General features: G+C 39.9%; 2 protein-coding genes across 17 annotated transcripts in view; both read right to left on the bottom strand.

The window, feature by feature from the left end:
• The window catches only part of LOC109408324 (cubilin), a 649,214-nt gene that overhangs the window by 366,626 nt on the left and 255,424 nt on the right, over positions 1-27,164 (bottom strand). The window lies entirely within an intron of this gene.
• Positions 1-27,164, bottom strand: part of LOC109408325 (uncharacterized) — a 129,199-nt gene that overhangs the window by 66,580 nt on the left and 35,455 nt on the right. The gene's annotated exons all lie outside the window — the stretch shown is intronic.

Here is a 27,164-nt window from a genome sequence, read left to right on the forward strand (position 1 = left end):
CTCTACTTAAAAATTTTTGAACCACGGTTTCGAAATCAGTGCTAAAGTGTACAGAAGTTCACGACTTTCGTTATATTTTGTAAACTAGTGTTATTGAAGACCTGCAGCCGCTGAGTATTCTCCGCTGATACACACCAAGTTTCACTGGTGTACAGCAGCACAGGTTTCACGTTCGAGTTGAAAATTCGGATTTTGGGGCGTTGACTAATCTGGTTGTTTTTTAATACATTTTTTAAACTCGCAAAAGCAGCCCTTGCCTTCTTGATCCGTGTACCTATGTTGATCTTGGTGCCACCATCGGCCGCCAGTTGGATACCAGCAACTCACAATTTGGTTCATGATGAATTGCACTAATCAGGATCTCGTCCATTACGATGAGGAACAGTAGCGGTGATAGGATACATCCTTGCCTCACTCCTGCAACGACCCGGATGGGATCGGACAAGACACCGTAGTGCAGTACTCTGCACGCAAATGCCCTACACTGTGCTTTAATGAGGCCAGATTTTCTCGAGGACACCTGAGGTGCGCCTGAGGGCTCCCCACATATTTTCGTGATTGAAAGATTTTCCGTAATCAGTGAACACCAGGCAGAAACGCTGCGCTATTGGAATTCATTGATTTGCTCGAGGATAATACGAAGCGTGCCAATATGGCCCACACAGGATCGTTCGGAACAGAATCCTGCTTGCTGCCGTCACAGAGATCTCTTCCGGTTAAGAATCACTTTGCTTTTTTTTTTTTCAGTGAACGCTTCATTTCCTTCTCGAGAGCCGAATAGCGCTGACGATCTACGGCTAGGGCTCCTCGTGTTTTCACTCGTTCTATCGTGGCTTTGGCGTTCATTCGCTCCGTGAAAAGCGCAAGTGAATAAGCCTAATATGAGGGCCTCTGTCAGAGTTCCAACATGAACCCGTGAGGTGATGCCTGCAGGATCGCGATAGCAAAGATAAAAGTTGTAATGGCTCCAACCGTACAGTCTCCAGAGATGCTTGAGAGGATCATAGACGGTCGCGTTCCGAGTCATGTTCCGAGTCATTCGAGTTCCATATGTTAACTTTAGAATACTTTTGCACTCTTCCACCTGAGTCGAGCCTGCTAGCTGGTGGCATTTCTGTCAATAAATCCAAGGAAGCATTCAGCGTTCTTCCTGAATGAAATACGTCTAGTCTTTAGTGCTTTTCCTAAATGCTCATACTGCTCATCACCCTCATCATCATGGCTTGGGTCTCTTCACGTTACTCGATTCCGGACAATAAGAAAACAAACTCTCTAGCTATGGTGGGTGTTGAAGGAAGCGATATTTCTCCAATCATTCCAACAGCAAATCTTCAGGAATATCTCTAAGTTTTGACTAAGGACTCATTTCAAGGGTGTACTCAAAGGATTTCTTTATGAATTCCATCAAGATTACATTAGATATTCATCCAAGTAAGTTTTTCGAAATGCCTTTGAATACTCTCGGAAATTCTCTGATTTCCAAAATTTTGTTAATTCTTCTGATACTTTTAAGGATTCTTTAAAGAATGACTAAGCTTTATCACCAAGTGATCGTTTAAAATTGCTTCGGTTAATTTTGAAGGAATTATTTCAACAATGTCATCAAGTAATTTTTCAAAATATTCTTTAGGGAATTATTTTTCTTTTTTTTTGTTTGTAATTATGTGAATTTTAACTAAAAAACAAATTCTACACTTTCATTCAGGAATTTCTCCGGGATTTTATCCAAGAGCTGTTCAAGCATTTTCTTTAAGGGTTCCTTCAGGTATTTCCGTATTGAGTTTTCAAGGATTTCTTTATAACTCGCTCAAATATTCTCCTAGAGATACCTGCATGGATTTTATCAAGTATTTCTTCTTTTTTCAGCAAAAATTATTTAAGGATACCTTCACAAATTTATTCAACAAATCCTTTTAGAAATATTGGTTGGGCGAATGGTGTCTCGGTAAAGTTATGAAATATCGCAAGGATTTACTTGATTCGTAAATGAAACAATTCCGATGAGCGGGACAATAGAGCTAACAACTTTGTCCATTACATTATCTCTCTATCTAAATGATCAGGATCATGATATGTGATGCATGAAATTTTAGTATGTTTGTACAACTTTTGATTCCTCCCTTCTCCCTCATAGCGCATGTTTTTTTGAATTATGTAGGGTACGAGTGCCATCAGTAGTCTCACGCTCCCATTTTCATCCTATCCGCAAACAAGCGATTACGGCACCGATTGATTCCGTTCTTTTGTGTTTCATGCGTGCTCACTTCTAACAAAAAATACAAAAATAAGAAACAAAACAAACAGCGCTTCATTCCTTTGTTTTTAGTAGGATGAAAATGGGAGCCACATGCTTAATAAGGGAACCAATACCCTATTATACGGTCCGACCCATAATTGTAGGGGAGTCTACGCTTCCTAAAATACTATGGCAGCATTTATTTATTACGAAACGACATTTTAAGTCCCACTCCCCCCTCCGTAACGTTTTTTTATATATTTTTTTTTGTATGGCCGTACTTCCCCCTCCCCTAGAGTGTTACGTAATTTGTGGACGGCGCCTTTGCACATATTTTATAGATACTCCCTTATGCTCTCTACTAATATATTTTGTATTACACAATTTACGAGAACAGCCAGTTCTTGCTCGATGGAATGACCTTGCCAAAGGCACACACCCTTCGGTTCATCAGCTAGGTTTATAAAATATCGTTAGAGTTGCTTATACCAATCTCATTTTACTGTAGCGCAATATGGGTATCTTACATATGTGAATGCATCAAGGTATAAAAATAAGTATCTTTGGAGAGCATTGTTTATAAACACGGTATCGATACCGCGCTGATTTTGCTTTGAATCGGCACTCGTGGTGATAAATTATTATCAATCGTGGTGAGAAATATCACCCGCGATAAAAACTCCTCGAGTTTTCGCTTCCTTCGAATCGTTTATTTTCGAGCAGCTGTGCGAGAGTTGTGATCGATGAATGAACACCACTTCAAGAGCATGAGTATCTTTGTTTACAAGCACCACTGCAACCAGCGAGAGTTTTCCTCAGCTAGAGAGTGACAGCTGAGTTCATTGCATTAGCGATCAAAAGATACACGGTGAGCTTGGGAATGCCTATCGGCTAAAAAATCGTGGCGAGTGCTGCACGATACGATAATTGGTAACCTTGGTTTTTAGAAATCAATGGATAATATAAAGAAGAATGTTTCATCTAGTCTTTAAGTAGGGTAACGGGCTTGTAGCCTAGTCCAAATACAAATACAAATAGAAGAAGAATTCTTAATGTGCCATCATTACTTCAAGGAATCTTTCATATTCTTCAGGAACTTCGCCAAGGCTTCCTCCACGAATATCTCCACGGATTACTTTAGTGATTTCTTCCAAGAGAAAGGATGTAGGAGTTCCTGCTATGATGAATTTCTAAAGAAATCTTCGAAGGAGAAGAAGAAATGCTTGAATAAATTCATAAAATTTCAAGGATTAATTCAAGAAGAAAATCTAAAAAGGCTATTTGAAAAAAAAATCTGGGGATCGTTTGAAAAAATCCCAAAGGCATCGTTTTATGATTTCTGTACGGAATTCTTGGAAAAGTTTCTGAACGAGCTTCTGAAAAGATAGTTGAAGTAATTCCCGGAGCAATCCTTGTAGAAATTCTAGGAGTAATCCAGGGCGAAGTTCCAGAAGAAATATTTGGAAGATTTTTTTTAGAAATCATCGATTTAGCTCCTAGATTATGGTTTTCTTAACTGTGGATCGCGACCCCCCAAAGGGATAAATGAGGGAATTTCTATGGGGGGTCGAGAAAACTACGTTTGCTGGCAAAAGGGGGTCGCGTGACCTGAAAGTTTGGGAACCTATGTCCTAGGTGAATCGATATAGGAATCCCTGATGGATCCCTTCGAGATATTTCTAAAGGAGATTTTTTGAGAAATTTCCGGAGGAATATTTGTGAAAAGTAATTAAGTGCATTATTGTTGAAAGAATTTCTTGTTTAATGAAGTTAATGAAGAAATTCTGAATGATTACTTTGTCATATTGCCAAATGAATCTCAAATCTTTAATAATTGTCTAAAGAGTTTTTGAAGGAGTAGTTCGAAATAGAAAGCTTGATAGCATTTATGAACGAAACCTTGGAGAAGATTCTGGAAGAATCATCGGGAGAATTTGACAATGATTTTTGGAGGAAATACCTTAAGAAAGCCCTGAAAAGTCGGAAACAATCCAGGAAGAAGTTCCTGCAGGAATCGTTGATAAAATTTGTGAAGTAAACTTGGAAGAATTCCAAAAAGAATGCCAAAAAGAATGCTTGCAGATATTTCTGAAGAAGTTCTTGAAAAAAGATCCTAGGAGAATCACTGAAGGAATCCCAAGACAAATATTTGGATATATTTCTGATAAAATTCTAGAACCCCTGCCTACATGGATATTGATAAAAAACCGTAAAGGAATAATTGAAATAGTTGCTAAATTGTGGACATATATGGAGAAATTATTGAATGGACTTTCATATGGAATCTGTCGATAAACTTCTGAAGAAATTCTTTAAAATATATATACAGACATCTTTGTATTATTAGCCATGTTAATTATTGAAATAATTCTTAAAAAAAATGTTGAGAAACAAATCAAAAGAATCCTGTAGTAATGATAGAGGAAATCAAAATAGTATTTCAAAAAGATTCTTACAGAAATCGAAGAGAGTTTGAATAGTTTTTCGAATATAATAATTTTCTATCTAATTTTGTTGTGGAATTTCTGTAGGAAGCCTCGGAGGACTTCTTGGAGAAATTCTTGATCGACAGCTTGGAGAAACTAGTAAAGATATTTTGGAGAATTTTCTGAGAAAAAAAACACGGATCAGCTCTTTAAAGAATGTTTGAAGATATTCCTAGAGGAATCCTTGAAGAAATTGGTGAAAACAATCTCTGAGGACTTCTTTGCAATTAGGTCTAAATCATTAGTTAGAGAAATTCCTGAAATTTGTTTGCAGGAACAATTGGAAAAGTACTTGAAATTTTTATAGGAATTTCAAAGAAGATTCCTGAAAATCTTCTGTGGAAATCTTTGGAGGAATATCTAAAGGATTTTTAGAAGAATTACTTACGGATTTCCTAGGAACCTAGCAAAAATACGTGAATTTTTTTTTTTGAAGAACTCTGGTGTAAACAGGGGAAAAGTTTCCAACGGAATACTTGAAAGAAATTTCTAAGAGTCATTGGAAGAATTCTCAAACCATTCGAGCAATTCATTAAGCAATATTAGGCAAAAGAAATCTGAACTATTCTCTGAGAATTTGTTTAGAAATTCATTGCAAGAACTTTTTCGTGAGGCCTCGTTGCCCTAACCAGCTTCTAATCGCACCATGCTATGGGGTGAGGGTTCCATTCCCGCTGCGAGAATAGTTTCTTCTCCGTATCCACTGGTACATGCTCCGTGTGTCCCTTGTCTAGTGTTAAGTTTCATTCAGTCTGTACAGCCTCTGGCTGAAGACGGTGTCCGCGTGTTTTTAAGTAGTTTTTGATGAATTGATAAAACATCCTTAAAGGCAACATTTAAGGAATTTCTGCAAAATTACTTGCAGAAATTCGTGAAGGAACCCTTGGACAAATATTTGATGACATTCTTGTCATCACTTAAAAAAAAAAATAAAACATTGTGAAAAAACTTTTGTAGCAAATGCTAAATGAATTTAAGGAGGAATTATAAAATATATTGTAGAGAAAATGTTTATGAAATTATTGGAGTAAATTCTTTAGGACTCCTTGGAGGAAGTTCTGATGAAATTATTTGAAGAATTTCTTAAAATTCCTTTGGAGGAGCTCCTTGATGTTATGGGACTACCTAAAGAGAACTCGGGACTCACCTAACACTGGAGGAAATTTCATGGTCTAAAAATTCCAACAAATTGAACAAAATATTCTTTTGGGGACTTCCGGTGAGTCATTAAAGAATCCTTGAACAATTCCAGAAACAACCCCAGGAGAAATTCCTGACGGAACAATTAGAGAAATCTCTGAATAAATTGCCAAAGGAATCTCTTAGGAATTCCAAGAGAAATACTCATACATGACAATTCAGAGCACTCAACGTACAGGGAAACTGGAAAAGATTGGCCCAGGACCGGGTATAGTAGAGAAGGATGCTTCATTCAAGACTTAATATCCGAATCTAGATCTAGAATGCTGTTTCCAGCTACATGCATTCAACCCTAATTTCATAAATGTGACTCAATTATGAACCTGTTTCATCCTAACTTAATGCCACCTGAGAGGCTCATTATACCTAATAGTGTGAGTTTTATTGACACTCAACACTGCATGCTTTCGTAGTCTTCGTCGTTGTCGCCGTTGCCAACCGAAAAGGAAAACTTTCATCCGAAAGAGCCCTCTCCTTGGAAACAAAATCATATTCAAGATTTATTAGGCTTCATTAAATTCCTTCACCTGATTGAGTCTGAGTCTGACTGCCATCTCGGGTGCTAGGTGTTTTGCTGCTGTTGGTAGGTTGGTAGGAAGGTACATGCTAGTCAAGTGGGAAAAACTTTTCCATATTCTTCTCAACTCAACTAACTTTCCAAACTCTTCGTCGACCGCTAACAACTGGCCAAGTTTCGCTCTCAAGAGTCTGTGACCATAACGAAGCTTGTTTATTCCACAATCTGGTGCGCACCCATAGGTAGGTAGAACTTCTACCGGTTAGGTCTGCACCTTGTGCTGATATCTCAGAGGGCGTACATTTGTGCTCCTACGGAACACGTGTGTTCGTCCGTGAACGTGTGTGGGTTTGTGTCTCTCGTGACATCCTACCGTTCCACCTTGCCCAACTTTTGTGACTTTTCGAGTGAAGACCTGCATCGTTTTTCTTCCAGGAAGGGCAAGATCCATCCGTACCCAAAGTAATTCTTTGCTTGGCCCTACGGGGTTTCCCCGCGGGAGTTCCCAGCGTGAGCAATTGTGCCGCGCCGTACCTTACGAAGGTATGTATCTGTTTGATCCAATGAGAAGGAGCGGATTGCCGCGGAAAGTAGGTATAAACCGCTAGCCGAAAGCCAATAATAACACTCCAATAAATTACGGTCGGGCCCCAGATCAATACCCAATCTAGATTAGGGATCCGCGCCGCGTCCTGCTGCCGTACTCGGAAATTGTAATGCATCTCGATCCCGTGTTGGGCGCGTTGTTTGTCGAAGGCTGCTGGTGCCTCACTCTCCCCAGGCTTATTTATTGGCGGTTGGCTTGGAATTGGTCTGACGGCGCGGTGTTCTAAAAATATCCACCCATCGGGCGACGAGATAATATTTACAATTTCAATCGTACCGAAGCAAATCAGATTGGTTCTTCTGTTTCGGTTGGGGCAAAAAAAAAAGAAACGGATCGAAAGTCTGGGACCGGAAGATGACCTTTGCGCCACTGGGGGTAGACAGGGATCCTTTTTTTTCTAGAAATGGAAAGGTTTTCTCGTCTCCTGAGAACAACATGGCTCAGTGCAACAATATGCGGTCGGAAGTTGTAATCGATGAAGTGTTAAAATCATGGATTGGAATCAGTAAAGATAGTAGAAACCCCAAAACTTTTACTTGTAGAAATACTAAAAGGAACTTCCGGAGGAGTTCCAGAAGGGATTCTGGAACGAACTACTAAAGTGATCGTCGAAGAATCCCGGAAGGAACTCCTATAGTAGGGATATTCAGCAGTTGTTGAACGTTAGTACTTCTTTTTCATCCCATTTTTTTTTCGTGCCTAATTCTATGCCAGTAGAAAAATATTCAGTGAATGTCTAGATTCAGTCATTTCTCATGCTGCCTCGTGCTGCCCGTGGATTTTAAATTCCATTGTTTAATGTAACATTTGTATCGGATGTCTGGAATCCGAACGCTGAACGCTTCCTAATATTGATCGGTTCTCGCTAATCGTTGATAGGGTGACTCCGGTAGTCAAAATTATAAATTATCTGTTACAAATACAGGGGATGGCCAAAATGTTTGGGATAGGCTACTTTTTTTTCTCTCACAAAAAAGTTCAACAAGCTATAACTTTTCATAGAGCGCATCAAAAAATCTCAAATTTCGACTGTTTGTCAACCTATTATGTGTGCATCATTGGTACAAATTTGGGCTCGATTGATTAATTTTTAGCGAAATTAGAACCGTTCGCGTAAAACACTATTTTTCAGACAACTCATTTTTGAGGTGTCATATCTCGGAAACCAGTGAACCGAATTGAATGAAATTTTGAACGTACACTAACAATATGTAAATGCTTCACAAACTATTAAAACATAGGTACTTTTTAAACGTTGAAAAAAGTTGTCATGGATTAACACTTTTTGGATTTTTCTCGAAAAAATGTATTTTTGTTACATCAATGTCAATAAATTTTAGTGTTGATATCCAAAGATGTTCCACTTCTGTTCTCAAGTTATCTCTAATCAGATATATTAGAGCCTATTTAGATTGATGGAAGAACGCATTTAGTAATTTTTGTGTGATATTGTAAATTTGACTTATTTTCCTCTATATGGGTAAAAATTTCAATCTGGTATATCTTAATTCGCCGTGAGAAAATATTACATTTTATAACGTCGTATCAAGTATCAATATATTGTTGATAAACGTTAAAAAATTCATTCAATTCGGTTCACTGGTTTTCGAGATACGACAGTTCAAAAATTAGTTGTCTAAATAATAGTGTTTTACCCGATCGGCTCTAACTTCGCGAAAAATTAATCAATCGAGCCCAAATGTGTACCAATGATGCACATATAATAGGTTGACAAACAGTCAAAATTTGAGATTTTTTTATGCACTCTATGAAAAGTTACAGCATGTTGATTTTTTTTGTGAGAGAAAAAAAGTTGCCTATCCCAAATATTTTGGCCATCCCCTTCATTTTGATATTTCATGTGAGTTCCTGGATGTTCCTTGGGGCTTCCAAATTGGTTTCAGGGGCGTTTCAGAGAAGTTTCACGGTATATCATATTTTTCAGGGCAATTTCTGAAGGGGTACCACAGGGGTTTCTCGACGAATCGAGGAGAATTTGGGACTGAATGTTTCCGGTGGATTGCAGAAGGATTTCAAGGTGCCCCTGAGACCCCTCTGGAACGTCCCTGGTACGTCCCTGGAACGTCCCTGGAACCCCTGAAATGACCTTGAAACCCCTGAGTTGCACTGGAACGCTCTTGAAACTCACTGAAATTTTAAGATAGTGCCTTGAAAGCCTTTGACACGCATATGAAACCGCCCATAAAACCCATTGCAACGCCCCTGAAAGCCATGGTACCCCTTTAAAACTTACTGAAATCCCCGTGCAACATGTCTGAAAGTCACTGTGATTTCACGAAATCCCCTAGAAACTTCATGAAATCCCTTGAACCTCTCCGGAACGCCCCTTGCAATCCAAGGAACGCCACTAAAACCCTGGAATCCCCATTGAAAGTCCCCAAAGCACGCTGAAACGCCTCTGAAAACAGCTGGATCATCTAGAAACAATTTTGAAATGAAATGCTCAATAGACAATCTGGGTGAATTCCTTGGCGAATATCAGCAGGTACATCTGAAGGAATCCCTCAAACATATCTTGAAAAAATCCGAAAGGAGCTCCTGAAGAATCTCCAGATATATTTTAGAAGCGCTAGAAGCAAATCCTGGGTCTCCAGTTAGCCTAGTGGTTAAGGCTATGGATCGCCAATCCGGAGACGGCGGGTTTGATTCCCGATTCGGCCGGGAAAATTTTCTTGACTCCTTGGGCATAGTATATCATTGTACTTGCCTCACAATATACAAATTCATGCAATAATGGCAGGCAAAGAAAGCCCTTCAATTAATAACTGTGGAAGTACTCAAAGAACACTAAGTTGAAGCAAGGCAGGCCAAGGCCCACTGGGGTCGTAGAGCCATAAAGAAGAAGAAGAAGCAAATCCTGAATGAAAGCTCCTAGAAGGATCCCAGAAGAAATTCGTGAAAGAATCTCGGAAAAATCCGCTAGAATAATCGTAAAAGGAACTCCTGCAGGAAGTCTTGGAGGTTTCCCAGCTGGAATCCCATCAGGAGTTCCTCAGGAATTACTTCAAGAACTTTTCGAAAAATCCTGCAGGAGTTTCTTGGGAATTCCTCAAGAAATTCCTCGAGGATTCCACGGCAGTCATCCAAAGATTTCTCCAGGCATTCCCTTAAAACTCCTCAAGGAAATTTTCTCAAGAGTTCCTCCAGAAATTTCTTCTGGGATTCCTCCAGGAAGTTTTCCATGAGTTCTTTTAGGAATAATTCCAGGAATTTCTCCAGGAATGACTTTACGAATTCCTTCTGGAATTACTACAGGAAATCGTCTAGGAATTTTTCCGGGAAACACTCTAGGAATCCCTTCAAGAAATATTCTAGGAATTCCTCCAGGAATAACTGCAGGAATTTCAACAGGAATTGCTGTAGGAATTACTACAGAAATTTCTCCAGAAATTCCTTTAATTCCAGTTCTTGCGAGAAATACCTCACGTGAATTCGGAATTACTCGCATGGATTAGTCCATGAATTCTTACAGGAAATAATTAATAAAATCCTCCAGGAATTCCGCCAGAAAATAATTGAAAAAAATAAATTCTAAATTTCCTCGCAGTTCAAGGAAATCCTTAAGGAATTCCACTATGGATTTCCCAGGGAAATTCTTCAAAAATTCCTTCACAAATTACTACATGAATTCTTGCAGAAAGTACTCCAGGAATTCCTCCAGGGTATTCTCCAGAAATTTCTTCAAGAAATTCTTGTAGGAATTCTTGGAGGAATTCCTGAAAAAAATCTTCAAGGAATTCCTCCAAGAATTCCTAGAGAGATTCTTGGAGAATTTCCTGAAGGAATTCTTAGAGAAATTCCCCGGGATATCCCAGTAGGCATTTCTGGAGGAATTTCTGAAGGTATTTATTGAAAACCCCTGGAGGTATTCTTTCCTAGAGACATTTATAAAGGAATTCCTGGCCAAATTCCAGGATGGATTCTTGGAGGAATTTTGACATAAATATTGGAGCAGGTCTTGGAGAAATTCATATTATAGTTCATGTTGGACTTCTTGAAAGAATTTCTGAAAAAAAAATCCTGGACGGATCCTTGGAGGAATATTCGGAGATATTCCTGACGGAATTTTTGGAAAAAGTTTTGGAAGAATTCTTGGAGTATTTCCTTGAGAAATATTGGAGAGATTCTTGGAAGAAGCCTCGGAGCAGTTCCTGGAGAAATCCTTGAAGGAATTCTCGGTGGAATCCCTGGAGTTATTATTCCTAATCACTTAACCTAATTTACAGCTCTTTTGGCCACTAGGGCACTACGTGAGCGATTTCAATTGACAGCTGCACTTACATTTTTGTACAGTGCCAAGATGTATGCTATTTAACATTATCGAACTGGTTTCCTTTCTGCTGCTTTCACTTTTCTACTCAATATATGGTAGAACGATGAGCACAAAGATGATGATGGATGGCCTTTGTTCCTTTACAGTCTGATTGAGGGTCCATTATGAGTAGCAGTTCGCCGATGTCCAGGTATCCGGGTCCGTTTGAGCCATGGGGCTCAGAAGAGGGTCAGTGTCAGCCACTCTCGGGGGAAGAACAACTGACGAAAAATTGCAAGTGCCGGGGCTGGGAATCAAACCCATGACCATCCGCATATGAAGCGAACGTGTGACCAACTACGCCACGGGCCCCGACTGTCCCTGGAGTTGTCCCGGGAGTATTTTATTAAGGAATTTCTGGAGGTTTCTTGAAGAACCTAGGAGGTGTACCTAAAGGAACTCCTGGAGGATTTTTTAAATGTATTTTTAAAAGAATTTCTTAAAAAAAATCCTGGAGGAATTATTGGCAGATATCTTAGAGGGTTCTCTGGTAAAACTTTTGGGGAAGGTACAGTAGGAGTTTTTGGAATTCCTGGAGGGATTCTTGGAAGAATTCTAGACAGATGTCTTGGAGGAATTTCTGGATGAATTCTTGGAGAAATTCCTTCTGAAGGAATTTCCGGAGAAATTTCTGAGGGAATAGCTGAAGGAAACTCTGGAGGAATCCCTGGAGAAATTTCTGGAAGAATCCCTTGAATCCTGAAGAAATTCCTGAGTTAGATGCTGGAGGAAATATAGCGGAATCCATGCAGGAATCCCTGGAAAAACTTCTAAAGAAACCGCTGGAGGAATACCTGGAGAAATTCTTATAAAAATTCTTGGAGGAATCCCAGGAAAACTTCCTGGAGTTGTCCCAGGAGAAATTTCTGGAGCAACTCTTGGGAAAACTTCCTTGATGAGTTTTTAGGGAATGCATAAAGAAATCATTGTGGGACTCCCGTGGAATCTTTGGGGAATTTTTGGAGGAATTCCCGAGGAACTCCTGCAGGGTAATTCCTAAGGAACTCCTAAAGGAATTCCAGCATAGCTCCTGAATAAATTTTCGAGAAACTGCTGGGAAACTCCTGAAGAATTTCACGGGAATTCCTGAGAGTTTCCCTAGGAACTCGTAGAGGTATTCTCGGAGAACACACGATGAATTTCTGAGGGACTCCTGGAGAAATTTCCGAGGAACTCCTAGTGGAATGCTTGGGTAATTTCCGACACTTCCAAATACCATAAAGAACATTTGTATGTCAGTGGATGCACAAGTAACACAAATACTCAACAAATTATGAGATACAACAGAGGTAGTCGTGGAAGAAATTTATCCATAAAATGAAGATATACAAGAATAGAGCTTGTAGAGCTTGAAGGTCTTAATTCCAGAATAGTTTGGATGACCTAGGTCACCAAGTAAATGTTGCTTAGTTATCAGAATTGCACTCTGAGGCTCTAAGAATAGCGTAGATTATATTCCGCAAGCACTCGCTACAATAGAAAAATCCTAATATTATCTGTATTGCGACCCATACTTCAAAACACATTGGGTCCATTTGTATACCAGTGGACACCCGAACAGCAACAAATACAGATACTCGTAATATAATGAGGTGCAATAGACACAATCGTGAAAGAATTCTGACGATAGAGAAAATAAAAACAAAAGTAGAGCCTGTAGACCTTGAAGTTCCTAATACCAGAATAGTTTAGAAAGCCTGGAATATCCCATGAATGTACCAAAAGCATTATTGATGTGCACTGAGGTTCCATCAGAACTATAGACTACATTTCACGAAAATTTTCCACAACTAAAGCATGAGACAGTATGTAGATATCGTAAGCCAAACTTCATAGTATATTGGAGGCCATTTGTATTTCACGGAATGTCCAACTACCAAAATATCAAGTTGCTCATAGCATTGTGAGGTCTAATGGACATCAACGTGACTAAATTTCTTGAACAGAGTGAACACAAACGATGGTAGATGTTTCAGATTTTAAGAAAATGAATTCCAAAGTAGTTTGGATGACCTAGATCACCCAATTCATGTACCATAAATTTTCTAGGGGTGCTTTGAGGCTTTTTGAGTACCGTAGACAATGTTCTGTGATCATTCATTGTGTATAAAATTTGGTTGAGAATGTTAGATTTGTGTCACAAACTACGGAGTACTTTGGCGGCCTTAGATTAGCTCTGGGATCAAAACTTCAACAGACTATGATGGGTAGTAATACCACAGTATTAAATTTATGGTAATACATTGCATGTCTAGGATCAGTGAAAACTATTGACGATGAAACTTGAGAAAAACATGTAGAATTTATAAAAAATACAAAAAAGCCACGTATTTTCGCCTCCCCGCAAAAGGGGGGAGGGTGCAAAGCGGGGAGGTACCATGCATTTGTTAGAACAACTATTCCCCTTGAATATAAAAAAAATCCGGGGTAAAATGTTTTAAAACAAAGAAGATATTGCATTTCTGCCAAAAGTAGATCGTCCCGGGTGTTTGCGGATTAATGATATGACCCGATCGATGAAACTTGTTGCCACCGACAACTTCTGATCCAGAGGGTAAGTGGGTAGAACAAGTGAAAGTTTAGAAGCCGTCCCGAAGCCGATACGGGGCCCAGATTTAAACTCCATATTCAAGGCCGCTGCGAACCAGCGACCAATACAATGCTTTAGGGCTAGATGTCTTCGAAATCAGCGGTATTACGGCACCAGAAGCCAAGCATTGAATGGTCTTGGAAATGTGCTCATTAAACTTCAGTTTGCTATCTAGAGTGATTCCAAGGTCCTTGATGGAGAAAACTCTCTGCAACATCGCAGAGTCCATCGAGTACTCAAACCGTATCGGTTCATGCTTACCAGTGTAGGTAACGACTTTGCGTTTTGATGGATTTGTCTGCATTGCATTCATTTGACACCACCATGTCAATCTTCCAATATTAGACTGAAGGGCACAGCAATCTAGCACTGATTGGACTATGCGATAGATGTTCAAGTCATCAGCATACAACAGCTTGCAGAAACACAAATGGTCACACACGTCATTTATAAACAGAATGAAAATTTGAGATAACGCGCATATTTTCTATAATGAGTTTGGTTATTAATTCATCTAAAAGTGAGACCAAAAATTATGCTTGCGAAAATTAGAATAAGTCATTAAGTATGTTCAGAAAAGTTGTGGATAATTTTGTTACAAGATACTTTGCCGAAGACACCAATGCTCTATTTACTCAAAATGTAGGATTTAGGACGTTCTCCTCCAGGAATTCATCCAGATATTCTTTCAAGAATCAATTTAAGATTCCTCCAGGAATTCCACAAGGGGTTCCTCTTGCAATTTCCACAGGAATACCACCAGGTACTCCTCCAGAATTTTATACCAGGAATTTCTACAGGAACTCCTCCAGGAATTACTCTAGGAATTTCTTCAGGAATTCCTCCAGGAATATTTCCAGGAATTGCTCCTGGACATCCTTCAGAAGTTATGTCAGCGATTTCTCCATGAATTAATCTAGGAAATCCTCTAGAAATTCTTCCAGAAATTCTGCCAGAAATTTTTCTTGGGATTCAGGCATTTTTCAGGAATTTCTCCAAACATTCCTGCAGGCATTCCTCCAGGAATCCTCCAGAGGTTGCCACAGGAATTTCTCCACGAATTTTTCCTGAGATTCCTTCGAAGATTCCTCCCAGAATTCCACACGAAAATTTCGCCAAGGATTCTTTTAGGAAACCCTCCATTCCACGAATTTCTCAAGGGATTTTTTCATAAATTTCTCTAGGGATTCCTTCCAGAATTCCTTCGGAGATTTCTCCAGGAATTCTTTCAGAGATTCCTCCAGAAATTCGTCCAGGAATTTCTCCAAGAATTCATTTAGGATTTTTTTCCAGGAATTCCTGCAGGGTCTCATCCAAGAATTCTTCCAGGAACTCCTCCAGGGACTACGCCAGAAATTTGTCCAGAAGTTCCTTCAGGCATTTCTCCAGGTTACTTTCTAGAGATATTTTCAGGAATTGCTTCAGGGTCTTCTCCAAGAACTCTTAGAGGGATTCCTCCAGCAATTTCTCCAAGGATACCTTCAGAATCTTCTTGAAAAATTTCTCAAGAGATTTCTTAAGAAATTTCTCTAGGGATTCCTCCTAGAATTTTTCCAGGGATTTCTCCAGAAACTTATATAGGATTTCCTTTAGCAATTCCTCAAGAGATTTCATCAGACATTTCTCAAGGGATTCATCCCAAAATTCATCCAGGAGTTCCTCCAAGTATACTGGAAAAATTGCTAATTGACAAAAAGAGAGATAGAATTTGCGAAAAAAAAAATCGCGTTCTGGTGGGATTCGAACACGCTTTAACCAATCAAGTAACGACTCTGCGGAATAGAAAGCCAAACTGATTCCGAAGCCACACCGTGAACACAAACCCATTTCTCTTTCGGCTCAGGTGCCAATCCACAACACATTCGCGTTTGTTTCAAAAAAAAAATCCAGCATGTTTCAGACATACCAGCAAATCTGGTAAATGGCAGTAAAGGACAATATTATCATTGTCCCCTCCAAGTACACTATCAAAAATTCCTCCTGGTAATTCTCTAGACATTCCGCTAGGAATTCTTTTTTTTTAAATTCCTCTAGACCTTTCTTTTTGAATAATTCTCAGGATTTTTCTTAATATTCCGTTATTTGAGAGTTTTCCGGAAATATCTGCATGAAATTCTCCTGGAATTTCTCTAGGAATTTCTTTCAGTATTTCTCACTGGGACACCTCGAGGGTTTTCTCCAGCGATAGTTTCAAGGCTTTCTCGAGAATACCTGCAACAATTATTCCAAGGACGCTTCCGGGAGTACGTCAATTGATATTTCTATACTTCTATAGGATTATGCTCTGAGATTAGTGTATGTACACTCCTAAAAAATTAGGAATTTACGCGTGACGTAAACCATCAACGTACGTAAACATTTAATGACTGAATGGCAAATTTGACTCAATTTTACATCCATCATGTAAGTTCGAGTCGATTGCACAAGATGTCAACAAACCTATCTGACCAGGTAGGTAGAAACAGTTTTACATTTATAACTTCCCATACAAGTCGGTGAAATGGCCGAGAGGTATGGTCCGTGCTTCTCAATCAGCGGACAAGTGTTCGAATCCAGTTCATTTTTTTATTTTCATATGTTTCATCTGTCGATTCGGTTTTAGTGATTGCTAGCCTCGACATTATTTGTGATAGAAGACGTAAATTTGTGTCAAACGGGCCGCTCCTTTTATGTGCATCCAAGACAACTTAAATTTACATGTTTTTTTCTAAGAGTGTAGTATATGAGTATAAGAATTGTATAAGAATTGTTGCTTTATAATAGTATTGATAGCTGAACTAAAATTATGCTGTACACATTGCTGTACAAATGCTTTTTTAATTGAAAAAGAAGCCAATGTTCAACCTTTCGTATCGGTATTAACAATGATAATTTAAAACACTTTTCAAGCGTTTAATCAGATTTTTATTCGACTTGCAGTAATTCCTTTACAAAATTGTTGAACAAGACTTTTTTCTGCTTCTTGTTTAGTTCATGTACAAATTCGCACGTGTATCTGTATAATGTGCTTTGCTCACAAGTCAAACAAGCGCTTTCGTTCCATCATACTTATGAATACAGAATGAAAAACACGTGTTTTAACTGAAAAGCAGCTGTGTTGTTCAGTTGTTAATCATAAACAGAACATTATTCACCACTGCTGAATAGGAGTCGAAATGTGATCATTATTAAACCACGGGAACTTTATGTTTTGATCTGAGCACATCAATTCACTATCTCTAGGATGACGCAGATAGGAAGGCATGCGGCTGGCAATTGACGGGTCTCGAGTTCAAATCTTGATTTAGGTAAATATATATGTAGTTATTGTTTCACAATAGTAGTTAACAGCATCAAGTGCCAACGATAAGCTCTCGTGGAAATTGGAAAATTTTGCATTTTATTTAAAAAAAAAGACACTACACCGTCTTCAGCCAGAGGCTGCACAGACTGAACATTTACATATACACGAGACAACGGACAACACACATAACACCCAGTGGCCCAATGGAGAATTTTCCGTTCGACGAAAAGTTTTCCCCGACTGGAGCTGGAATCGAACCCGCACTCCGAGGCTTACGAAACGCCTAGACGACTGACGCCGCTAACCGCACGGCCACGAAGCCCACAACAAACAGTTCAGTTGGTAGAGTGGCGTAGCGAGAAATTTGCTCTGGAAAGGGTTTTCAATGTTCAATAGTACCTTTTTGCCTTTCTCGTTCACCTAAGTGAACTGAAAGGCTATATGTTCACTCAAAAAAAAATTTTCGATAGGAGGCTCGGAGGGTCAAGTCACATATACCAATCAACTCAGTTCGACGAATTGAGATGATGTCTGTATGTGTGTATGTATGTGTGTTTGTGAACAAAATAAGTTCACTCACTTTTAAGGCACTTCCCGTTGGACGATTTTTCGGATTATAGCTCGAATCGAACCGGAATTTTACCGCATTGTTTGCTATTGAAAATGATTCGGATCGGTCAAGGCGTTTCGGAATTATGGCCAATTGAATGATCCGGACCAGCATTTTTCACCCGAGCGACAGGTGTAACAGCCTGCTTAAGTTGGTGCGCGACGACCGCGACGACGGACGCCGCAGCCCGCAGCGCCGCAGCACACCACCAGAACGAAAGTAAGAGAGAATGTGAGAGAAAACGACGACGACGAAAGAGCGGCGCTAACATGCTATACATATAAGCAAAAAAAAGCCTAGAGTTGTCACCCATCACTAACGAACCACGTATGAGTGTAATGATGGCAACATGCCCTGAGATTTCAAAGTTTACTTTTAAACAGGGAAACAACGTAGAATTTATGAGGGGAAAGGGGTGGGTCTGGCCAAAGTCTACGCTCCATATATATTAAAAAAAAATTGTATGGACAATTATGGACGGGGGGGGGGCAAATTTTGGTATACGTGGTTTATGAACAGCCCCTTCGGAATGACGAATCAGTCGTACGACCGATTGCCCCCCTCCCCCTAAAGTAATACGTCATCGAAATGGGACAACTGGCATCAGGGATGCCACATATACAGATTTTTCTGTAATCATGCAGATTTTCTTGCAGCTTTCCATACAGAATTCTGTATACCAATATTACAGGTTTTTGGAAATGATACAGATTTTACAGAAATTTAGAGAATTTCAAACAGATTTTTCGCGCAATATTACAGATTTTTGACAAAAAATGGTGATACAGATCATAAAGATTTATGAGAGGCAAAATACAGATTTAAATGTGGCAACACTGACTGGCATGGATATCCAGCGCTTCGACGCCGTCCCAAACCCATCCGAGTGCATGGGCTGGGTGCTGGGTGGAGGAGCCTGACCGAGCATGACCGAGCATGACCCCACCTCTCTGCCATTCATGGTTCGATAGCGATGGCGATGCTAAGTGACGGACGGGAGGCAGCCGAAGGTTTTCGTTTTAAATTACGTTCCTATAGGATATTTACCTATAGGTAAACTATAGTTGATCGCGGATACTGCCTTTCCGCGTTTCGTCGCGAAACTGGGCCTAGTTTTGTGCATCCCACCAAGGTATTTACATATTCTAAGGTAGTCTTAGATGTCAAAACTGGCTGAGCGGCCATTATTTTTTCACCGTGAGAAATTCTGGAAACAAATCCCCCGCCACCTTAAATTCCTTTGAAATTTCGCTTCCTCTGCTTTTCTCCACAAACTAAACGTCATGCTCAACCTTACAATATATAAAAACCTTGCATCCCACCAGGGATGGCATGTCACGCAGAAACTGTGCCCATTTTCGCTCATCTTTCACTGAACTTCTCAGTTTCATTTTTCTTACAAAAGAGCGAGAGAAAAAACGCACAATAAAATGTACATAATTTCTCTCACGCAGAGTTTTTGTGCGGGTGATTAGAGTGCTGCGTGAGAGCAATGAGAGCCCGCAGATCATAATCCCAGTGCGCAATTTCTGCGCGCACGCAGAAAAAACAGAGCTCAGTGCACACGCAGTGTGTTCAAAGGGGTCAGTTTGGTTTGAGCATTCGGTGAACCGAAAGCATGCCAGTGAGTCCAAAACCCGATAAGAGGCATTAAATCCTGTGATATCAGAGACAAGCAGACGTCTTAAGCTGGTCAAGAACTTACAGTTGATGGATATTTTGGTTCCAAATTCCACCAAAAGGCTGTGCTAGTGAGCTAACAAATTTTGTTTTTCAAATATATCAGGAAAATTTGCAAAAATTGCAACGAAATTTCAATCTCATATATCTCATGATCCTGATTACTTAGAGAGTTGGTGTCTTCGGCAAAGTTGTTTGGCTGGTCAAGGACTAATCGATAATAAAACTTAAGATTCAAAATTCCACCGCTAGGCGGTGCTAGTGAGTTAGCAAATTTTGTTTTTCATGTATATCAGGAAAATTTGCAAAAAAATGCAACTAGCGCCGCCTAGCTGCAGAAACTTGAACCAAACGGTAATTATTCTGAAAGCCCTTGATCTACCAAACAATTTTGCCGAAGACACCATGTTTCTAAAGAATCAGAATGCTGAGATATGTGAAATGTAAAATTTGTACGCTCTCTTGCGCCGCCTAGCGGTGAAATCACGAATCATACGGCCCATATTCTGAAAGCCTTTGACCAGCTGAACTACTTTGCCGAAGAAACCAACTCTCCAAGTAATCAGGATCCTGAGATATATGGGATGGAAATTTTGTCAGTGTTGCATCTGCTTGTCTACACATAAATCACAGACAAATAGATATGTGACACTAACGAAATTTCAATCTCATATATCTCTTGATCCTGATTACTTAGAGAGTTGGTGTCTTCGGCAAAGTTGTTTGGCTGGTCAAGGATTAATCGATAATAAGACTTGAGATTCAAAATTCCACCGCTAGGCGGCGCTAGAGAGCAAACAAATTTTAAATTTCGCATATCTCAGCATCCTGATTTTGTAGAAAGATGGTGTCTTCGGCAATATTGTTTGGTAGATCATGGGCTTTCAGAATAATTACCGTTTGGTTCAAGTTTCTGCAGCTAGGCGGCGCTAGTTGCATTTTTTTGCAAATTTTCCTGATATATATGAAAAATAAAATTTGTTAACTCACTAGCACCGCCTAGCGGTGGAATTTTGAATCTTAAGTTTTATTATCGGTTTGTCCTTGACTAGCCAAACAACTTTGCCGAAGACACCAACTCTCTAAGTAATCAGGATCATGAGATATATGAGATTGAAATTTCGTTAGTGTAGCATATATTTGTCTGTGATTTATGTGATATCTTAGACAAGCAACTGCATTTGCTACTAGGCGGCGTAATAGTACTTTCATACTCCCTGTGGTACACACAGTATTGCACTGGAAGCACGACTGAGTGCGCACTCAACGAATTTTTGTGTGCACATTTTCTGTGCGCACAGAATGTGCACGCAGAAACTGAAAAACATGCTTTTTCTATCATTTGTTTGAGCACTCATTTTGAGTGTGCCGCTGATGGATGCCAGAGAGTGAGCGGCTGGTTTGTGTGTGAAAAAAGTTGCGTAGTTCACCCTCGCTCTCGTTGAAAGTCGTGTGTAGAGTGTATGTTTTCTCTTCTCACGTTCCGCACTGAGGAGCATGCCATCTCTGCATCCCACTACCGGCACCAATGCAACATCAATGCTGGGATAGTGCGAGCGAAAGGGTTGTCACTCGCGAATGATGTTGTTTGCCCACCGAAAGTCTGGTGCGCGCGGGCAGGATCAGGATCACGCACACAGCCAGCGGTGATGCGCGGACCGGACAGCTGACTGGTTGGGTTTCGGTTCGGGTGGCTGTGGGTGGTTGTTGGGTGGTGCCGCGCCATTCGGATGGACCGAAACGAATAAATTAGATTGATGGATATAAATAAAATAGGGTAAAAGCCCCCTTCTTCGGCCTAGTACCTATATTCATCTCATTTTGTCTCAAGGACTAGAGATGTGTGCCGTCGAGATTTATTACTTTACGCCGCCGGATGTTTTGATTTTCCAGCACGCCGCCAACTTAAAACTCATCACGCCGCCGAACTTAGAATTTCCTCAATAATCTTCAGAAAATCATCGATTTAAGTTTAAACGCTCCCAAAATGAATGCATGCCATTCATTGCCGAATAAAAAAAATCCTTAAACGATCCTGTTAAGATTTTAGTTACTTTTTTAGTCATTTATATATCATCATAAAACCCTCCTAGCAAATATCATATACTTCACACAAGTTGTATAAAGCATGCAACGGCAGCATGCATGCTTTTCCCTGTGTGACGTCATAACGACGTTCGTTTATAATTCAGATCCTATTGCGGATTTTACCCCGTAAAAGAGTCACACCTGAAAATTTTAAGCCACCAAAATATTGTCACACCGCTTTTCCCATAGATTGAGTTTTGCCGCCGCTAAAAAAAAAAACACCATTGAACGCACTCTCTTGGTTGGCACAATGGGCACAATTAATACATGGTTCATTCAGTTGCTAGATGCCATGCAAAGTGACGTGTGAGTATTTATTTTTCCTCTTCGAAGATTTGATCGAAAGTCTATCAACGAATGAAAAATGCAATAATATTGTTACAAAAATATTCTTAAGATACCACATTCAATGCAGCAAATTAGCCGCCGCCGTTTAGCTATTTCATCGAGTTTGATAGTACACTCTTAAATCGCGTTCTAGCAATCGCTAGAATGAAACCGACAGACAATTCATATAGGATGTGTGTTCCATTATTAGCAATCTTATGCTCCCATATTCATCCTATTCGAAAATAAGCGAGTAGAGTAGTGGAAGTATTTTGGCCCACCCTGGGTTTTTTATTACATATATCATATAATCTCTACCAAATCTTGGCAAATGATTATTGGAACTTCCAATAATCATTTACCAAGATTTGGTAGAGATAATTATGATAAATGTAATAAAAACCCAGGGTGGGCCAAAATACATGCCCCGGGCCAAATTACCTCCACTACCCTATCTTCTGGAACAGGTTCGTTGACATTTTCCGGTGCTAAACAGGGTGTACATGATGACTGTGATAATTGTTGGAAAACGACGATATAAACAGATAAAATTACGTTCGGAAATGCCAAAAATTACGTCAGAGGATGTTACAAATTTATCTGCTGTGTCTATTTTGCATGGAAAATATGTCAAGATTTAAAAAATGATTACTTGAATATCTATATGATGCCTCAATATTAAATACGGCGATTGTTTTCTAGAATTTATTATCTGAAACCAAGTAAAATGGTTCTCCTTGGATAGTTGGGGAAGATATTCGGAATTATAAAAAAATCCACAATTGAAATTTTGATCATGCTCATATAAAATATATCCATATTGAGTGGTCTTAATTTATCATTTGTTTTGTTGAAAGGATACTTTATGGCACGAGAAAGGCACCATCACCGCTAGGTGGATTAATTAGGGTTTTTTATTTGACACTTACATTTCGTAAATATTTGCACGGAATTTCAGTCGTAGGCTTAAAATAGTGGCGCAGCCGAAACTTTTTTTAATCGCAGCGTTTTATACTGGAAATTTGTTCCAGAAATTTTGGCTCTGGGGGGGGGGGGGGTTAACTCTAACTACCCCCCCCCCCTCCCTTCGCCAGTGAGTTGGTGCACAGCACTATGCATTATAGCTTCTCCAAATTAATGTGAACAAAACCCAAACAAAGGTTGCGCTTGAAAATTATCCAAATGTTATTCAGCATCATGCGGAATTAATTCATCGTAAAGGTGCTTGTAAAATGAGCGATTGTTAGTTGGGAATTACTGAAAGAACACCAGTTGGTCATGAACGACATCATGTAGACCAGGCTTGTTCACAGGGTCTTTTCATCTTATCGGATAGAAGGATGTTGAAATATCCCAAATGTCTTTTCGAACTGTCAACAAATGCCGGACAATAACCCTTCAGAGTTGGTGTTCACTACTGATCTGGTTGGCACAAAAAAGCGAGGAGCACAGCAAGTACAAGCGGACCAGGTGCAGCGTAATCTGGCGTGAATGACGTTAGAATGCTGCATCTGGAAACCGGGTATTATGAATCAGTGTTATGATGAATGGTAACTAAATGAATTAAATTACATAAAAATCTGGAAAATTAAATTCCATAATTGAGATAAATAATTCCAACCCCATTTAGAAACTGAGAAAGAAGAATCCGTCAAAGTGGATGTGGGCTTCTCTGGAACAATGAGGTAAAGATACAGGTGGCGCAGATAAACACTGCGAACCACTAGTTGTCTCTTTTGTTCTACCGCTGATCTTATCCAACTCAATTAGTGACGTCACTAATTAAGTTGCATAAGATCCGCGGTAGAACAAAAGAGACAACGAGTGGTTTGCAAAGTTTATCTGCGCCACCTGTATCTGTACCTCATTGCCTCTGGGAGCCCATGTAGTGAGTTGAACATAATTTTACTTGTACTTGTACGATTTCTGTATGCGAGTTAATACAGAAAACGAGGAAAAGGAAACGACTGTGGACTCGACATCCAATATTTCCGATCCGATCTGCTATCCGTTCGAACGCTTACTTCAAGTTTGTACTTCTCGTCCCTTATATATCAGACGGTGGCAATACTTGCTAGGTACTGATGGATGAGGGAGAAAAATGAAAACGATGCTTCAGACAAGTTCCGTTAAGGAACGTCGGAAGCAAGCTATAAACATGCAATAAAATCTCGTTTTATTAAATATTAAATTTCCATCAGGCGTCATCCTCGTACTGACTGGTACTCACTTGCGCTAGTAATGGGGATGATGCTGCTAACATTATCATCGAATGAATGTTAGGGAAGGTGTAAGTATCAAATTACTTGTAAATAAGTTGAGCAAAAAAAAAAACAGGAAAGAATGTTCCATAGATTAATAATAGCATTCGAAGCATCTTCTTTTCTTCTATATGGCTCGACGTTCGCATTGGAACTTGGCCTGCCTCACTTCAATTTAGTGTTCTTAGAGCACTTCCACAGTTATTAATTGAAGGGCCATTGCATTATTTGTACATTGTGTGGCAAGTACAATGATACACTATGCCCAGGGAGTCGAGAAATGTTTCTTGATAGGAACGGGAATCGAACGCGCCGTCTCCGGATTGGCGATCAATAGCCTTAACCACTAAGCTAACTGCAGATCCCGCCTTCGAAGCATAGTCAATGCAAAAGTTAGCGTTACCGTTGTTGATGTAAACCTCGCAGACTGCATATTGAAAACATTCATGATCATTTTTGTTCGGTCCTTGCACCTTGGAAGCTTTGATCTAATTTTCAACAAGAATACCAAAAACATTGATGCTCCTATTTTCAAGATCTTACTGAGACTGACGCGATCAAATTAAAAAGATCTGTTGGCAATGAAAGCTTTTATTTGCTGTTAACTGTTGCAGTACTCATAGAACACTGATCTCAGATCCAGGCTCTGTCTCAGTTAAGACGTAACAACGAAACGCATATGGGTATGTATAGAACCTGTTGGGGATGACATACTTGAAGAAGCCATGAAGTATTAGTACTTTTTCATTGCTTTGGTACGAATAAATACTAGTAACACTTCGGTCAACATTAGTGATCATAGTACAATACTGATACCCACCAAAATGTGTGGGCACATGTCTTGTTCTAGCCTTTCTGACAAAAAAAACGTCTGAACCTGATCTTCTCAAAGACTGCTAAAGAACTTATGTAACCGAACGGTGGAAGCAGCACTTTGACAAACACCTAAAAGTTACAATTTCCAACTATTCCCAGAGCCTCCGTAAATTAATTCACTTTCAATCAACAAGACTACCATAATAGATTCTCATTCCGACCCCCTCCAAGCCACGAAGTCCCAAACTCTGTGTGTGCCTCACTTTGCGTCAATTCACTGCCACTGAGGAAGGCAATTTATCAATTGCCCTGTTGCTACTGAATCTCATTCCAAACTCAAGCCTCTCTCTCTCTACCAATCGGTAGTAGAGGCGAGGACTCGTCGACGTCGTCGCGGCCGCCTCGACCGCCTCGACGGTGGATATTTTCTCGGCGGTCGTCGGCGCGGCGTGGTGGGCAATTTCCCGATTCGAATAATGATGAACCTACATCAGCAGTTCCCGCTTGCTTATATCAACAACGCATATATTTCCGGAGCGACTACAGTTTCGAATATTCATGACCCGCATCGCGGGAAATCGCTACTAAAGTGAGTTCTTTAATGGAAGGAAGCGGCGGCTGGCAGATCTTGAGTTGTTTTTCCTTTTTTTCCTTTGGAGGTTTGTTTGTTTTCGGTTCTTCTTTGAAGTTGACGATGACAGACGACACATAAATTTTGTCCTTGAATGATTTCCAGCGGGGATTTGGTTTCCCAAGGATGAGATTTACTGCCACAAATCATGCGTGTTTGATGAATGTGGTATTGATCGACGGGTCTGGATTTGCGGAATCATCCTTGGATCGAGTTTTCATAGAGAGGGCTGTTGAATAGTGTTCTGAAAACCATGTTTATAGAGCTCATCTGGGGTTTAATGAAATAATTCTGGTTTCTGAAGAGTACACATAAGTGAATTCTCCAAAATGCTAGGGTACAATATTCAATCAACTTTTGTAAAGGTCTATGAAGTGTTCCAAGTACGAATATATGAGTTCTTCAAAACTAATACTAACAATCATATTGGAAGCTGCATAACCGCCAAAAACTGTTTCAATTTCCAGCCATAATTCGATTTTTATCAGAGAAGCATCCCATTACAGCTTAAAATGGAGGAGAAGAAATCCAGGTCAAAGATTCACCGGCTTCATAATTTGATATCATCGTTTGCTGGGGCTTCTCCGCTTGCTGCAGCAGCTAATAAGCACTCCTGCACACCGGGTGCAGCTTCGTGTTCAAACCCAATCCCCACCCACCCACCGTGGAGTCATCTGAGCAACATCAACCGATCTGGTGGTGGGTGGTGATGGTGGTACAGGGACATCCAACAAAAAAAAAATCAGACCCAACAGGATGGGTAAAGAATAGGCCTCGCACACCGATGCACTACTCAGCAATGCAATGTGTGGGTGGGGCTGCACGCTTTTCCCTGGCTGAAGTGGTGGCACTACACTACTGTGACTGTATCTGTAGCGATGTGTGTCGGCAGCTGTGAAGGACATGTGCACCTAGACAGCATCTGGGCTTCTACGGTGTGGTTGAGGATCCGATAGGTAGATATATGGAATGTACGTAACTACAGCTACTCATAGGAAACCGTCATGTACACAATCATGGCTGCTCAAATGCACATTTGGGATCAGGGGCGGTTGTTAGGGGGTTGGGGAATATTTGGGAGTAAGAGTCTTTACGCAAGTTACCACAAACCATCGAAATCTGCGTCAAAGCTGATCTATAGCGGAATACATGAAAAACATCATTCAAAAGAACATGCTTCCCCCTATTTTTCTACCAGAAGTGCTTTAGATATCTGACGTCTGCATATCCAGCCGAATGGATTGTTTCATAGATCAGAAACATTGGTTTGACAATTTGACCATCAGTAATAAAATAATCTGGAGTAAGAAATAAATGCCATATTACGGGGAGCCACAATATCGATTCTTTACATCAACAATCTTGCTCTTGCTTAAGAAGTGTGGTTCAAAGACAACTCCAAGACCATTTCAAAACCATGAACAAGGTTAATAGTTCTAATTTTGATTGCAGTTCTGTGATGTCTCTCAATAGTTTTGAGAGAGGTCTTTAAAACCTTA

This window comes from Aedes albopictus, chromosome 1 (assembly GCF_035046485.1).
Source record: "Aedes albopictus strain Foshan chromosome 1, AalbF5, whole genome shotgun sequence".
NCBI lineage: Eukaryota > Metazoa > Arthropoda > Insecta > Diptera > Culicidae > Aedes > Aedes albopictus.